The following is an 18,364-nucleotide window of genomic DNA, read 5'->3' on the forward strand; positions in this document are numbered from 1 at the left end:
CTGTCTTGTAGCAGGAGCACTTTCCTTTCTCCAGGGAGCATTTCTGAAGGACACAGCAGCATTTCTTACATCTCTGTAGGGCTATTTGGAGGCATCTCTGTGCTGGACATACAGTGTCACGTGGTCTAAAGCAGTTTCTGTATTCTGTCCATTTCTTGAGGTTGTTTTCTGCCTTCTCATGCAAGTCCTTCTGCAACACTGAGGATGAGTGGAGGCAGCTCTGTCCTCCCCAGAGGACTCAACATTCTGGAGCCTCTGACCTTCATGTGCGTACCCAGGTGGGGGATCTAGGCTCATAGGCATTGCACACTGGCAATGCCAATTTATTAATAGTGCTTGAAGGGAGTGAGGAAATTAGTTCTAATGTATAAGATGCCGTTTCTTGGCATTCCTAGCATTTGCTCTTAGTTATTTTAAAGAACACTGAGTGACTTAAATCAGGTTAAGTCCACACCTTGTTACAAAGACAGAGACACAGACACACATGCATACACCCACACAGTTAACTTTTTGGTATTCCGATATTCATCTCCCCAAGCAGAGCAATGATTGGTGTGTGTGACTCAGGGAAGAAGGAGGATGCCTCAGATGTAACACAGGGACACAGATTTCTGAGAAGTTTTCATGGTCTAGTAAAGGAAACAGAATCTACTTGCAAGCATATCATGACTTTATTCACCTGCACTTTAGTTTCTTTTTGTGGGGCAATGGCTTTAGCTGCTACATGCAGTCTCCAAGTTAACTTGAACATATGAGGCACTCAGGGCCAGGTTTTTTTTTTTTTTTTTTTTTTTTTTTTAAAGACTTGTTTATCTATTTGAGAAAGAGAGTGAGAGCAAGAAAGGGAGTGCTTGGTGGGGAGGGGCAGAGGGAGAGGGAGAGAGTCTTAAGCAGACTCTGCACTGAGTGTGGAGCCTGATGCAGGCCTTGATCTCACAACTCTGAGATGATGACCTGAGCTGAAACCAAGAGTCAGACATTTAACCAACTGAGCCACCCAGGCACCCACTGCCAGGGCTTTTTTAATGACCAAGCAGTTGCCGCATTAAGAGCCTAGTAGCATTTTATGTGACATGCTGTGGTGGTTGCTTCTTTCTTGCTTTTTTAAAAATTTTACAAAAAAAAAGTATTTGTTTATTTGTGTATGTGTGTGTGTGTGTGACAGAGAGAGAGAGAGAGCGCGTGAGTAGGAGTGAGAGAGAAAGCAAGTGCACAAGCAGGGAGAGCAGCAGGCAGAGGGAGAAGCAGGTTCCCTGCTGAGCAGGGAGTGCCATGTAGGACTCGATTCCAGGACCCCATTGTTCACCGCCTGAGCTGAAGGCAGATGCATAACTGACTCTACCCAGATGTCCTGGTTGCTTATTTCTTAAAACGCTTTCCCGTAGCGTGTATCTTTTCCATGGACAAAGAGCCCTTGAATAGCATTATTTGCTTGTCTGGTGTCTTGTGACTTAGGAACTGAACCTTGTGCTCTGTATGAGAACAGCAGGGAGGAAAAGGAAGGACTGAAGGAAGGAAGAAAAGGAAGGTGCAAGGGAGGGAGAGAAGACAGAAAGATGAATAAATAAAGGAAAGAAGGAAGAGAAAAACAATGCTGAAGCCTTATAATAACTCTAAGAATGGGCAGTTCATTAGAGCTGAGTTGAATAAATCAGTGTTGAAAGATTTGGTTTTACCTCTCATGTCTTTTTCGTAAGCCAAGGGAATTGACCCCCTGGCTAGTAGGAAGCCACCATTGGGTCCGTCTCCATCTTTGGATAGTGGTGCAAAGCCTCAAGTGGGGCACAGTCCTGGGCCATGATGTAATGAGAGCTTCTACCTCATGCTTGTATGTCATTGACACAAGTGGAGCATCATGGGAGCTGGACCAGATTGATGTCCCCTCCAAGAATAGCACTGATTATAGAACAGATTTTCCCATATACAGAGCCATTTTTAATTCTCTGCCTACCACAGCTGCCAGCCTGCAGAGATAATTCCTTCTAGCAGAATAGCTCTAGATTATTATAGGGAAATCAAATTTGCATAAAAGCACTCTCTCTTCTCTCTCTCCCTTTCTCTCTAAGTTACTAAACAGATACTGTCAATTACTTTTGTTGGAAAAGCTTTTTGGGGGGAAGGGAAAATACTTTTTTTTTTTTTTTTTGAAAAATGCCACATGAAAACTTTCTATGAAACTTTAAAACATTCTGAGAGCTAACATTAAGTGTGACACTGCACATTTGATGGGTGCTTCACTATTTTGAAAGTGCTTTTCAGTTCAACAAACTTTTTATATATATTTTATTTTATTTTGAATGGGCAGAGCCCCTGGGGACATAAAAAATGAATGGTCCTTGTTTTTGAAAAGTTTATTTTATTTGATTCATGGAAAATATACATGAAATCAATAAGGCAGACATCACTAGGTCCATTTTGCAGACAAGGAAACTGAGGGCGAGGGAAACTTCCGTGATCTTTTGAAAGTATGCACAACTGGTAAGCAAAGGATTGAGAGCTCAGGTCTTCAGAGTCTTGTTTGGGCTTACTGCGGGAACCATGACATCACTCAGGAGGGAAAAGGCTGCAGCTGCAAATTGACAGGTTGTCGTTGTTTGGCCAAACCTTTTTTTTTTAAAAGATTTATTTATTTATTTATTTGAGAGAGAGAAAGAGAGAATTGCAGGGAAGGGGGCAGAGGGAGACAGAGAATCAACAAGTAGACTCCCAGCTGACCGCAGACCCTGACCTGGGGCTTGATCCCAGGATCCTGAGATCGTGACCTGAGCTGAAACCAAGAGTCAGCTGCTTAACCAACTGAGCCACCCAGGTGCCTGTTGGCCAAAATTTTAATTTAACATTGAAAAACCAGAAGATTTACTCCCCCCAGTCCCACCCCTCCCTGAAGAATGGACTTCTGGCTTCTTTGAAAAAATATCATGCAATCCGTCAACACCAGGTGCCTATTCCATCAAGGTGAGACTGTTCCATCAGACTGAGGCAGCCAGTGGTCACTATTCCCACCTCTCTATGTCCATGTCACTCATTTAAGTTACCAGCCTTGGGCCCGGAGGGTTTTGTGTTGTCCCAGCTTTTGGCCCAGAGGGCTTTGTGTTCCTCTGTGCTGAATCTGGGAGAGCATAGCAATGTGGGTGCTTTGTCCTGGGAGCAGCATTCTTGCACTGTTTTAGAAATAATCTAGGTTTTTCATTGCCTCGTGGTTTTTTTTTTAGCTTAAAAAAAAATTGGCAATTTTCAGCTTAAAAAAAAAAAAATTGCCCCCTGTGAATTCCCAATCCTGATGCTCCAGGATTTGGAGACTTGTGAGAGATTTTTACTTTACTAGATACTGTAGGCTGATACTCTATTTGTGTTCTTGAAAAGGCTTTTGTGGCTATTATTTTATTTAATTGCATTCTATTTTCTAATCTGTTTGAAACCACCTTCTGGAGGATGAAGAATGTGAAGGTAGAAGTCTATTTAGTTCTGATTTTTGCATTTGGGCTTTGATTTTCTGATTTCGTTGGGCAGATTTCTATGCTGAATGTAGGTTCTTAGGAAAATGAGGATTAGGTGCCTATAAGAAAGAAAGAGATGGTCGTGGTGTTAAAACTCCTAGATAGGAGGTGTTGCTAAGTTCTAATTTACTGTGAAAGCTTAATTAAATCATTTGATTTAACCATGGAAGTTACAGGTTAGACGATTCACCCAGGAATCTAAAAACAGCACCAGGGCATAAGAGACCTGAGAAATGAGTATATGCAGCAGGCTGCATGAATGCAGTGGTTGGTATACTTCTTCCTGGTGTTATGCTATCATCTCTTTGTTCCACCAGAGCTGAGGGTATTGCATTGGGCATAAGATTGTTTTTGGTGCCTTTTGCATCATCTTGCAACTCTGCATTTCCAAATCTGGGGGTCCTGTTTACCACCTGCCTCCTGAGAAAGGGGCTGTGAGCACACAGTATGGTTTAAATTCAAAGCTAGCGACAGCCACCCTGTTCCCCATGTACTCCCATTACTACCTGGTGATTAAAATTCCACTTCATTCGTGCTGTTTTGGCTTTAGGCTTTGCTTCTCTGTTAAATATCAGTTACCAACCTTTCCAAGTGCAGCGTTTGCAAAACACACTCATAGACCTTGTCCTCTTCGATCTTCACAATAGCTCTGTGAGGTAGAAAGTGGCATTGTATGATCTGGGAACTGGAGATGCTAGGCTTTAAGTCCCAGCTGAAACTCATCCACTGTGTGATGTCAAATCAGGGATACCATCCCTCAGAACTTAATTTCTTTTCCTATATATGGAAGATTAAAATTTACAGGATGATTGTAAAAAATAGAATATTTACACCCATCCATCCATCCATCCATTGTTATGTTTCCCCAGTCCTCTGCGGAAAGGGAGCTCATTGTTACTGCAGTCTGAGTCCTTGCATTGCACTTGCTATGTCTGGTGCACACAGCTGGAAGAGAATGTCCGTCTGTGTGGGTTACTGTAATGGAATATCATAGACTGGGTGAAACAACTGATGTTTATTTCTTACGATTCTAGAGACTGGGAAGTCCAAGAGCCAGTAAATTGGGTGAACCCGCTTCCTAGTCCATAGACAGCTCTCCCAGCTGCATCCTCATATGGCAGAAGGGGTGATGGAGCCCTCTGGGGTTTCTTTTATAATCTCATTCATGAGGGCTCCATCCTCACAACCTTCCAAAGGCCCTACCACCTTTGGCCCCTTCCAAAGGCCAAAACCTACCATCAGATTTCAACATATGAATTTTGGCAAGACACCAGTGTCAGTCTATTGTAGAGAGTACACTTAGATGGGTTATGACTCCGGTCTGGGCTGAGGCTGGTCCTGCTCTTTAACTCTGTGCCCCTGGGCCATTTACTTGTTCTCACTAATCCTCCAGTTCCTCTTCTGAAGAGAGGGCAAAGTGACACACCTGTCTTAGCGGGTTGTCCCAGGGATCAGAGAACAACGTGCCTATACAGCCCCACACAATACCTGGCACATTGCAAAGTGTTTGTAAATGGTGGCTGCTGTTGTTGGTTGGGCTGTCACACAGCCTGAATGTTGGGGAGGACATCTCCTCCTTTGCAACAGTTTCCCTTCCTTTGGCTGGGGAGACAGAACACAATAGCAGTTGCTGAGTCTGAGAGGCTGTGGCTCCTCTGTCTTCACTTCCTGTCTATTTGTCCACAGCCTCCATTTTGAATGGTTGCTGGGTGCAGGCAGGTCATGCAGTGGGGCAAGCCAGGAGGACATGTCTCCCCTTAGTGTATTCTGGTTCCCTTTCAGCTAAATAGAGCTCTAGTTGGCAGTACTGTCCATGCCTAAATGGGGTGAGACCACTCAGAGTTGGAACAGGCTTCAGAGTTGGCATGGAGAAATTGCTGTATGACAAGCTTCTGCTCTGTGGCAAGTATCTGAAGTCCAACTGCTTGGATTCAAGTCCCAGCTCTGCTTCTTCTTCTTTAAGATTTTATTTATTTGTCAGAGAGAAAGAGCACAAGCAGGCAGAGTGGCAGGCAGAAGTGGAGAGAGAAGCAGGCTCCCCACTGAGCAAGGAGCCCGATGTGGGACTTGATCCCAGAATCCTGGGATCATGACCTGAGCTGAAGGTAGCTGCTTAACCAACTGAGCCACCTAAACATCTGGAGCTCTGCTTCTTGACTATGTTTTAGGCACTTTGCATACACCAATTCTTCTATCCCCACATCAGCTCTGTGCGTTGGTTAATATTGTTATGCCTATTTGTAGAGATTGAGGCATAGAGAGATTAACTAGTTTGCTCAAAGTAAATGACAAAGCTGGGATTCAGACCTAGGCAGATGGATTCCAGGGATCTGCGATCTCACCACTCTTCTGTCTCCTTCCCTAATAGGGTAGGATACTAAACATCATGATTAGCATATTATATGTGCTTGGTAAACATGTTTTTTACAAGTAAATTTTTAACTTTATTAATAAAGTATTTACTTCCTTCTTTATGATCTCTTCCTATCATTTAAGTCACAAGTCTATCACTCTTTTGGATGTCAACTATATTTACTTATCCTTTTCCTAATGCTTTCATCATTTGAATTTTTACACCTGTTTTAGTCACAAAAAAGTATACACTTTTAAAAATGTTTATTTATTTGTTATTTTACTGAGGTAAGAACACTTAACACAAGATTTACCTTTTAAATAGGCTTTTAAGTGTAGAACACATTGTTGACAGTGGGTACATTGCTGTACAGTACATCTCTACAGCTTATTCATCTTACTTGACTGAAACTTTATTCCTATTGATTAGTAACTCCCCAATTTCCCCTTCATCAGCCTTTGGTAACAGTATATGTTCAATAAATAAGAACCACCATTCTCAGCCCTGATGAGTGGATCTTTCTTTCTGGAGCTGTAAGCAATAGGGCTTTAAAACACCAGGGTTGGTGGGGTATCTCAGACTCATGAGATCTCAGACTCATGGGTACACCTATCCATCTTGACCTCATGCTGGAAGGTTGAAATTTAATGCACCTGATACCCTTGTGGCAGTACTAATATTTGCTGTAAGTATAAAATATTTATTAAGTACCTACTTAGACCTGGTGTATTTTCAGATGTTCCAGATACAAATAAACAACCCTGAATCATGCCCCTCTGGAGTTTTAAGTTTAAAACAGAGAATACTCTATTTGTCCTGCATTGATTTTCATTTTCAGTCACTTGGCATACATACCTCACATTTTGCATAGATGCTTTTAAAAATCATCACCATCAAAATCATCATCATTCTTATCATCTTCCCTGCCATCATCATAAGAAACTCTTACTATGTGCTTACTATGTGCTAAGTCCTATGTGTTTTGCCTGAACCATCTCATTTAATCTTCACATTGGAACACAAAATGAAGATTTCTGCAAATTAGTCACCTATGAATTGAAGGAAATGTTGTGTAAATATCATCATTAGCAATAGTTACAATTGAGGGAAGGGAAGAGAAATGTATCTCAGTTCTTTGACTATTTAAGAATTGCTCTGTAGAATATTTGAAGAGATTCCTTTGGTGTAAATGCCCATATGATTAGAATAATAGGAAGTAATAAATAGAATATAAAAATATTGACAAAACTCTATGCTCATTTCCAAAATATTGCCTAATAGACATGGGTATTTCAACTTTGTTGATGTAAATATTTAATGAGTACCTACTATGTTCTGGCACCTTGATAGTTTCCCACACCCTACTTTCTCTGCTCACCTATAGAAGTTCTTGTTTTTCATTTTTTTTTCAATAGTTGTTTTTGTTAATAATCAAAAATTTACAAATAAGTTCCAAGTACAGTGCAAAGAAAGCTTTTTTTTTTTCCCTTTCATGAACCCTCTTCTTTCTTTTTTAAAAATTTATTTATTTATGTATGTATTTAACATACAGTGTATTATTTGCCCCAGGGGTACAGGTCTGTGAATCATCAGGCTTACATATTTCACAGCACTCACCATAGGGAGTTCTTGTCTTTTATAGAATGCCCTTTCACTTCAGTAATGAATTAATAGTTAATTTCAGTCTCAGTGAAAGGTGGAGATTTTCCTAGAACTGCCTCTCAGTGTTGCATAATTTTTAGTGATGGAAAAAGCAATGTGTCAGAAAATTTTTAGTATATTCAATAGGTGCCACTCTCCCCATTTTGTAGGGATAAATTCTTTTGTACTTAGATATTTTTTCTTATTATAACAGTAATATCAACCCAAACTTCTAATTCTGGCTATACGGGCGGCAGACCAGATACTTTCATAAATTGTCCTGCTGAAATAACATAAGGATGCTGGATAAAGCATAACTAACATTTTTATGATATCTGCAAAAAAGCACGTATGGTTTCCAGGGTCTAAAAATAAATAAGGTGATGGAAAGTGGATATGAAGCATAAGCTGACGTTCTGCCCTGAGGGTGTTTGCTGAGAGTGGAAACTTAGATTCTGAAATTTTGATTACTGTGGTAAGGATCAGAAGCAAGGATTTGGGCCTTGCAATGTGGAAAGTTGAAACTGAGACCCTAATCTGAAGCTAGAGCCTGTAAGAGGCTGTATCCTTTATGGAAAAGTGAGTTAGAAAAAAATTCCCCTGTTGGCCAAGAGATGTATCTTAAGCCTCTACTCTTACTGCAAAAAATGTCTCTCTTTCTCACAAATTTAACAACAGCCCTGCCCACATTTAGCTTTGAGGTTGAATATATGCTGTCTGGGTGATCTAGGTGAGATACTCACTTTAGAGGTCTGGATTGATGCTACTTAGAATGCTTAGAAGATGGAGATGTAAATACTCTCTGGAGAAATTCTCCTTTATCCCAAGCCCTGTGGCACTCCACAGTTTCAGATAAATCTCATGGGATCTCACAATCCAGAATTGCAGACACACAAAGAATTTAGATGTTATGCATTTAAGAGTAAAGGGAAATAACAAATAGCAGACTAAGACCCTCAAATACTTCATACATTGGAGTTACGATGATACAGAAGAGGATACAGAAATACGACAAGCTAAAAGTGTTCAGTGAAATAATAGAACAAAAACATGAGCAAATGAATCAACTAATCTCAAGTAATATGTGTTATCAAAAGTCTGTCAAAAAGTCTGTCAAGAGAGAATTCAGAAAAGGCCAAAGTAGAACATCTAGAAATAAATATAGAATTATTGAAATTAAAAGTAAAACATGCTCTTTGTAAGTTATTTGAAAATAATAAATATTATTCTATCACTAAGAGGAAAGCAGTCCTAACACATTTAAGTGATTCTTCAAGTCTTTTTTTTAATGCATTTTTGCAAGGTATATATTGTATTCCTTATGAGTATAATTTTTATGTTATTTTCTTTCTATATAAGCATTTTCATATCATTGTGCTGTATAATATATGTTAATAAAGAAAGACCATAATATAAATGTTTCCCTATAGTTGGATTTATTTACTTATTTTTGCATTTATTTATTATTTATTTTTTTGTAAAAGCATCTCAGCACCCTCCCCCCACTCCCTATTTAGTTGTAGTATAATTGACACACAAACCCTATTAGTAGTTAGGCTAGGAACTAGCATAGTGTTACTTTCTCTCTACATTATAGCACAGTATTACTCTCTCTACATTCTACTGGTTTAAGTGAATCATATGGCAAACTTAGATTCAATGTGGGAAGGGACTATATGAGGGTATGGATAATGGTATGGATAATCAAAGGGTATGGATAATGAAAGACCTGGTTTATTAGGGATCCAGCTATCACATAGATTGTGTCTTATTTTCCCTCTCTGTGCAATGGTAGCATATTTTACACTGTTCTGTATCTTCCTTTTTTCAATAAAACATTTTACAGTGCATTCAGTATTAACACATATATTATTTGGGATTAGTATTGACTGTAAGTAAAAGTACAAAATATAGTAGCGTAAGCAAAATAGAAATTGGTCCTTTAAAAAAAAGATTATTTGTTAAAAAAAAGATTATTTGTTATTTATTTATTTTAAACTATTTAATTTATTTATTTGGAGGGAGAAGCAGACTGTAGAGTATCTTTATATGAAAGAATCAGAAGAACCAGAAAGGGTGTTGGGAAAGGGGTGCCCTGGAGAGAGTTACATACAGTGTGTTTGAAGCTTGAACTGTGGGGATCAGTGCAGTGCTCTTTGACCTCCAATGTGATTTCCAGGGCTTCGTGAGTTCTGCTTTGTCATGTCTCAGAAGAAAAAAAAAAAAGAGACTCATACTAAGGTATTGAATTCTCTTCTGATTTCGAGGTAGAGAAAGTCGTAATGATACCACCTATCCAACAGAGGGCGCTCCCCAGACATCTTGGCTCTCTGTTGAGTATTTTGTAGACACTGTCTCGTTTAATCTGCTCAGGCACTCCACCCACAGTAAAAACGCTAGCACAGCTCTCTAGCACTAGACTATAAAGGGCATGAATCAACAAGTCTTACAGTGGGGCCTAGTCTTACAGATTACTAGACCCTTTATGTAATAGGGGAAGCAACTTGCCCAACATCCCCCAGCTTGTTAGCTGTGGAAGCAAATCTAGAACTCACGTTTCAAGCTCTTATATTAAGGTACCACATTCTCCATGCTTAGCTGCGTCTGAATCTTCACCATCACTCTGCCCCTGCCCTGAGGGTTTGACGCCTGGAGAAACCCGTCTTGCAGTACCCCCAGAAATTCTAGGCACCTCTGTGCACTGAGTCACCGACCCCCTTGTGGCTATAACCAAGAACATCACTCTTCTGCACCCTTAAGGACAAGGGTGTCAGTGTCTACTCCCCCCTCAGCCCCAGAAGTGCCATGCATGCTGAGTCTCCTGGAAACTTGTTGCATCTCAGGAAACTGAAAAGAGGTGGCAGAGAGATTGAGGGCTAATGTGAAAACTTGGTGAACTGATGAAGAACAAGTCATGACCGGAAAATGTGGATGAAGAGCAGAATATTATATTTGATTTTTTTTTCTTTTCAATGTTTTTATGGCATGGAAGCATGGAGTGGGTGGGATGAGCACCATATTTAGATCCATATTTGGGCTTCCTTCCAGGCTGCATTACATACAGTGGTATGACCTTGGGCAAGTCCTAAGGTGACCCCTCAGAATTCAATTTCTTCTTCCATGAGTTGCAGCAACGCCTGTCCAGTCCTAACATCCAGGCTTGGTATGAGACACAGGTTGTGTTTCAGTTTGAAAGCACCTGTTAGACTAACCTACACATGAAAGAGATGCTGTTCCATTGATAGTAGGAACAGTTTCTTACTCCCAGGAATTGTATTGGGGTAGACCATTCCATTATCTTCAGGACAATACACATTTGTAGACTTATTAGTGTCCAGGAGGAGGTATGGAATAAAAAAACATAAGGAACTGGAGTCTGGGGTTATAAGTTGAGCAACCCAAACCAATCTACCTATAAAGGGATCCAAGTCTATGGCTGACCAGTCTTCATGTATTAACCTATTTTAGTAGGCATCAGTAAAGCATGCAGTGATCATCTAAAACCAGTTGGCACCATGGTTCTTGGGTCTAATGAGTTAAAAAAGGGGGAAAAATGTGCGTCTGGATGGCTCAGTTGTTAAGCGTCTGCCTTTGGCTCAGGGCATGATCCCAGGGTCCTGGAATCAAACTCTGCAGCTGGCTTCCTGCTTGGCAGGAAGCCTGCTTCTCCCTCTCCCACTCCCTCTGCTTGTGTTCCCTCTCTCGCTTTGTCTCTGTCAAATAAATAAATGAAATCTTTAGAAAATAAAGAAAGGAGGGAAAATACTACCTATATTACAAAAAATGATAATTAACATTCAACCAAAGTCATTTCTGAAATATCTGGGCAGGAGAATGCTTAGTGTTCTTATTTTAAGTTCTTCAGTGGGGGTTTGTGTTTAAATATTGAAAAATACAAAGAACATTTTGTGGATGAACCAACTGAAACTTTCAGAGTTTGTTACGCATCTAAGATGTCATATCTAGTAAGAGATTGAAGGAGGATTTGAACCCAGGGTATTCCTGGCTCTGCTCAGAATCACTGTTCTATATTGTTTCGTCTCAAAAGGATGACAATTTACTGTTCTAGTACATCCAGCAGGACTTTTTACCAGATTTGTTCTTCACTGTGTTCTGAAAAACCAATTAACTTCCAAGTTTTATATTATTTGCTTTTAAGCAATAGTGATTAGTAATGTGTCTCATTGATTCTAAGACAAGCACTCCACCTCCCCCCTGCATTGCCCACATTTTAACATTTCTGAAATTGGATGTTTCTTACAAGTGATGGTGTATCATCATCTAACTAGCAATATTTTTCTTTTTTTGTGGCCTATAAAATACAATGGTGCATCTCACACATGATGGTTTCCTGGATTTGGTGAAATGAGGTAATAATGATTTGGTTCATATAAGGGACCAAGTAGCATGGAGAAACCCACAGATAATCACAGCATGTTTTAGGGTGGGGTACCAGTGGGGAACAACATTACCTATTTTCCATCCCATCTCTAATTAAGACCCCTGGCTCTCAAATGACATAATATCTCAGCTTTCTATCTCTTTTCTGCTCAGTTATCCTTTGTACCACAACCAGAGTCTTCTGCTTAAGGAACTATCTACCTGTAATGTTTCCCAGCACCTCATAGAAAGGTCAAACACTTGGCATGAACTTCAGGATCCATATGAGTCTCAAATCTGCTTTCTGCCCTATCTCTCATTACTTGCTTCTCTCAGGCGGCTCCCGAGGGTCTTTGATCTCTTCCAGTGTTTGCCAGAGTGTAGGAAGATGATTCAAAATGATTCTAGGTGATATACTAACATGACATTGAATAACCTTGAAATACCCCATGAGCAATTTGTATAGTTTAGAATTCTCTCTGAACCCTTCAGAGAACACTAAGGAGAAAGTCTTCATTTGATATGGGGACATCGTCAACATTTTGCTAAATTCGCTTCCCTTTGTGACGAAGAGAGGGCAGGTTAGACAACAGTAGTCAGCTAGAATTTCTCTGTTTTGTCTTCATTTATTTACTTTTATATTTGGGGTAAGAGAGACTGAATTTCCACTTATAGTAATGATACAAAATTTCCTTTTAAATTTATTTCAGCAAACATGGAGGCAGTTAAAAAAGGACAGTAAGCAAACATGAGTACTATGATAATTATGAATGTGGTAGTCCCGTGAGAGGACAGCAACTTTCTGTTCCAAGTACTTCACTTCTCTGTGTGCATACTTTACCTTAATCCCAGGTGCTCTTTCCCTACTCACTAATATTGGAACTCCTTTCCTTCTTCCTCCTTAAAGCTTTCCCTGGTTTCTGTAGTCAGAATTAACTGTGCATGCTCATAGAACATTGCTTGAATTATGATTTAGTATTTTTGTTATTCTAATCTTGTCATGGTTAGATATTCATATGCCCATGTCTTTTTTGTGTTTTTATTTTCCTATTTTCTTTATAACTTTTTTTTCTTAAAGATTTTATTTGTTTAACAGTGAGAGAGGGACAGTGAGAGCAGGAACATGAGCAGGGGGAGTGGGAGAGGGAAAGCAGGCTTCTTTCTGAGCAGGGAGCCCAAGGTGGGCCTGGATCCCAGGACCCTGGGATCATGACCTGAGCTGAAGGCAGATGCTTAATGGCAGAGCTACCCAGGTGCCCTGCCCATATCTATTTTGATTGGAAGTCTTTTACTAGCAGGGACTGGTTCTCAATCCATCTCCATCACTTCTTCAGTGCCTTACATGCGACCGTCAGAAAGGATGAATGGATGGACTTACAGTTCATGTTGCAATGATTTTATGCAATTTCCCCCCATTCTGCAGAAACCTAGGCTGATTTTAGACAGCTCATTGACTTGGCTTACATTCCAGCTTCCGTGTAAGTTACTGAGGCGTTTGTGAAAACTGCATCGTTCTTCAGCATAAATATTTTGCAGAGAAGGTCATAGAATCATCCAAAAACCATTCATAAGGAAGTTAACCCTAGGGTAAAGCCAAAAAAAGGCCAGCAGAAGGTGTTCATGTGTGTATGTGTGTGTGTGTGTATGTGTGTGCTGACAGAGCAGTAATCCACTGGGTTTAGAGCTGTAACTTCAGGTTGACTTCGCTCTTCATTTGAAGCCCAAAAGACAAAATTCAGTGACCAAAGATAATGGTAATCTAAGCAGAAAGAAAGAGAGATAAATAAAATACTTGCAGTTTTTTATTCTTGAGCAGTCCTGTTATCCTTTTCAGAGTCTTAGATAAGGAGCTTTGCTCAGCCTGCTTGGGCTGAAGCAACGGGAAGGTGTGCAGAATTACAAAGATAGGTGCTGTTTCTGGTAAAAAGTTTGATTCCACTACCAAGGTTGTCTTCCAGAAAAAGAAAGCAGGAAAAGACCTGGTACCACTACACCATCAATTAAATCGAATTAATAGTGTTCTAATAAAGCCCACTGTTTACTAATCTTATCTCTGCTAAGTGGGGATGATGTAGTGCGTCAGTGGAAGGGGAGGTGATAAAAATTGGGAATCAGACTTATGGGAGCATACTTTTTATCTTCTTATAAAGACTTTCAAAGCATATCTGGCTACTTTCTATGAAAACTAGCCCTGCTCAGTTCCTGTGGATTTGTGACGAGTATGATGGGAGGCAAGTGGCCTGAGGCCTCATGGTTAGTCACCTGGTTTTTCTTTTCCTCCTTTTAGGATTCAACTGCATTGAGGTATAATCAACATGGTAATTTAATGGTACTCCAAGGAATGCTTTAGTACAATCAAGACTGACACATGATAATCTATGGAGTGAGGATCTTTATTTAAAAAAAGAAATCTTTGCCTCGTTGTCAGTCATTTATAAAAGAGAGTCCAGTTTTAATGATTGATGGCGATTGGACACATCTAACTGTCCTTCCTGTGCTAACTTTTTCTTGGATTTTAGTTGGCAGATCTGGAGAAGAAGGGGATGGCAGTAAAATCCGTATACTCATCAGGTTTTCCTAGAGCATCCCTAGTACTTTGGCAAACTAAATTGAAATGATAATTAATTTAACCAGTTTTACATTAAAAACTAATGTTTGCTTGTATCTTTTGTAGCCTTTGTCAGGATACAACCCCGTGGTCTGCTGACCTTTAAAAGAATATACGGTATACCTACTTCAGAGTCCATCGACAGTAATTCACTATTCACATGTTAAATACATGGGACAGTTGGTCTTGCTATAGCAATACAATTATTCTGGAAAAGAATTTTCAATGATGAAAATGAAAAAAGTTAAAATAGTCATAATTTACTGCTCTGGAGTGCCGGGCAGCTGTTTTCTGCCTCGATCTGTATTCTAATAAGTCTTTTAAATGAAGAGATTTATGAGATTATTTTAATTTTGATGTCTTTTTAATGCTTCATGCATTTTAAATACAACCTTTTAATAGTTTTTGAGATTGAAGAATTTAATTTTGTTTTATACTGCAGAAATAAATGTATTCTCAGGAGACCACACCATTATTGTAGTTCGTTCTTTCTTTTTTAAAATCAGCATATCTACTACATACAGCTCAATTGCCAGCCAGAACCGACAAAGTCTTTCTTCGCTGGGGAGCCAGCAAATTAGAAAGAAAGTGTTTATCACTGTATTACAATGTAGCTGGTGCTAATAGAATTTTTGTGGATTTAGATGTATATTTACCCCCAGTGGGGAAAAAGATTTCTTGATGAAGATGGCCCAACTTGGTTTGAGTGAGAAGTCAGAGAGGTATGTGAACCGAGTGTTCACATATGTAATACATTGCTTGTCTGTAAGTTAAGGCCAAGTCAAGCTCAAATTTTAGATCATTGTCGTGTATGGACTATAAATTGGTTTCAAAATCTAACATCACAGACAATATCTTCCCAGAAAATTTTTTTTCATGAAGTAATAACAGTCTGATGCCATTAATTTTTTAAAGTATTGGAGAATTTATTGAGATGGATTGAGAATTAGTTCCTGCCTGTAAAAGCCTTCCAATCACAATAGATATGGACATGTGATCTTCCAAATAATATTTTGCTTTTACCTTTACTTTTTTAGGCAAGGAATATTTTAAAGCTAAGGAAAACTATTATAGCCCAAAGACTTGGAGTCCTCAAAACAGGTCTATTAAAATGCAAATATAAGGACTACCCATTAATAGAAGCTTTACTCTGATATCCTAAATTGCATTAGCAACTTTGCATGTGTTAGTGAGTTATTAGAGGGTCGTTACACTTAGATCTCCATATTATGTCAGAGAGGTTTGAAAGAGCGACAGTTCTTGAATGTATACATTGTTTTAAAAGGGTGAGATACCCAATAAAAAGTTGCTAAAGATACTGTCCCAAATAATGTTTAAGAGCACAGGAAATGCTCATGATATAAACTGCGCATGTGTCTCCCAATGAAGAGAGGGAGAAGTTTCAGCATGACATTAAAAAAATTTATAAAACAAAAACAAAAACAAGCAAAAAAAATTATAATATCAGCTGCAAGAAGTCAGAAATAAAATGTGAATAAATGGATGGGCATATATGTGTGTCATGCATACACAAGACATTATTACACCACCAAGAGTATTTATTTTAAAGTTGTAGAATGTAGGGTGATTTTTTTCATTTTCTTTTTTACATTTGCCCACAATAAACCCATGTTTCTAGATAGTACCACAAACTGATAAAAATACATCTGAGTTGTGTAAAGTCACATGTAAAAGGAGCCAGAACTTATCATATAAACTGCTAAAATTCAACCTTCTTTTCTCAAGCATCGTTGTTTTCAAGCAGTGATCTTCTCTTAATTTGTGTTTGGGTGAAAAAAAAGGGTTAAGTTCCTGACTTGTGACTCTGATCTCATTTTAAAGCTGGAAATGTGGGCTTGTCTGAGGAATAATCATATTCCATGAACTTTTAAGATGTTGCGTCTAAAATACAGTTTTTATAGTGCTGTTTTTTTTTTTTTTTTTTTTTTTTTTAGCTCTCTCTTTCAGTCATTAAAAATAAAAATAAGCCACTTAGGGACATGTGAGTAGTTCAGCCAGTTAATCATCCGACTCTTGATTTCAGCTCAGGTCCTGATCTGAGGGACATGAGATTGAGCCCTATATTGGGTCTGTACTTGGTGTGAAGTCTGCTTAAGATTCTCTTTCTTTCTCCCTCTGTCCCCCAAACCCTACTTTTACTCCCTCTAAAAAATAAATAAATGAGTTATTTACAGTTCCTGTTCTGATTAATGATTCCTCACGTTTAACTATAGCATTTTAAAACTGCAAGTCCATCTAAATTGCTTTGTCAACAAAAGGCAGGCCATAAACCCTCAACTAGTTTTGTCCTTCGCCGGCATATTGGGAGGGTTGACACTTGTTGATACCTCCTCCTCTAATCTGCAGATTTTGAATGAAACCTACCTCAGCTCTTAATGAACATGCTTATTTGTGGGCAATCCTGGCAATTGCATTGTTCTCCTGGATCTCAGTTCCTTGAACCATCTCATGGGCCCAAGACCAGTCTTAGAGTATTGTGATGAAATCAAAATAATGCATGGAAATGATGACATGCATACAAAGATGTACTAATATCACCCTTGCCTTTATTCCTATCACCATTGTTAACAGTAATAAATGGAGGCTCCTTTAAGGGTAGACCTCTCATGCTTCGGTGTATCCTTGCAACATCTAATAATTATAGCCATTAACATTATCTGTGTGCTTATTATGTTCCAGGCATATCCCTAAGTACTCTACATACATTAATCTCAATATTCAGAAGACCTCATGAGATAAATGCTGCAATCATCCTCACTTTGCAAATTAAGAATCAGTAGCACAAAACATTCCTGGAACTCACGGAGGATCTCCAAGCTAATAATGTTGGAGCTCTGATTCAAACCCTTCTGACTGTAGAGCTGCTCCTCTATCTACGAGAGGCCATTGGAATAGCAAGCCAACTAAATAGTTGTTGGAAGAAGTATTGTTATAGGTGGTAAGAAGCTCAGTGCTCATGGAAATGTTGGGAAATGGCCTTTGTTAATCTCAATCACTTAAAATTGAACAAGGCTTGTTAGCAGCTGGCTGAGCCAAATCTACCTTAGTGTTGCTCTTTGAGCATATTCAAAATTTTACTGAAAATACTAGAAACATAAAATTAAGTTTATTGAAAATTGTCTTCAACTAAAAATGCAGAGAGACTTGGTAACTTTAGGACTTCATTAACTTCCTACTTATGCTGGAAGCATCTGCCATCTTTATTTCTTTGTTTTCAGTAAAATTGGTAAAAATATGTACTTTTTTAATATTTAGAGACACTGACTATAGAAATAACAGAATATCTGCCAGTATCATTAAATGAGTCATACTTGCAAATGGATAACTCCATTTAAGATTCTATCAGTCAAGGTAGGGCTTCAGAGTCTACATATGAGTCACAGTCTGCAAATAATACACAAACATGTCAAGATACATTTTCAAGTTCTTTTTTTTTCTAACTTAGGACTCTTCTCTTGCCTCTAGTTTTGATATCCTTTCCCCCCTTTTTCCTTTCCCTCTTTTCTTCCTCTCTCTCTCCCCTCCCCTCTCTCTGCCTTTTAGCAGAAGCTAAAAGAACATACAAAGAACATACAAGGAAAATTTGAAAACGTAAAAATCTTTCTTATCCTTACAGTGTGGGGTTTTCTTTTCTTTTTTTTTGAGCTTGTGTATTACCTTTAAGAATTTTTGGTTTGGCTCAGTTGGTTGTGTCCAACTCTTGATTTTGGCTCAGGTCATGATCTCAGGGTTGTGAGATTGAGCCCTGTGTTTGGCTCCCCACTCAGTATAGAGTCTGCTTGGGAGTCTTTTTCTCCCCGTTCCTCTGCCCTCCCACCCCATGCTCTCTCTCTCAAATAAAGAAAGAAATCTTAAAAAACTCAG

The 18,364-nt window shown here is 39.0% G+C and overlaps 1 protein-coding gene across 2 annotated transcripts in view; it reads left to right on the plus strand.

Annotated features, from left to right (window-relative positions):
• The window catches only part of PPARGC1A (PPARG coactivator 1 alpha), a 646,737-nt gene that overhangs the window by 59,285 nt on the left and 569,088 nt on the right, over positions 1–18,364 (plus strand). The gene's annotated exons all lie outside the window — the stretch shown is intronic.

Source organism: Mustela nivalis (assembly GCF_964662115.1).
Source record: "Mustela nivalis genome assembly, chromosome: 4".
Taxonomy (NCBI): Eukaryota; Metazoa; Chordata; class Mammalia; order Carnivora; family Mustelidae; genus Mustela; species Mustela nivalis.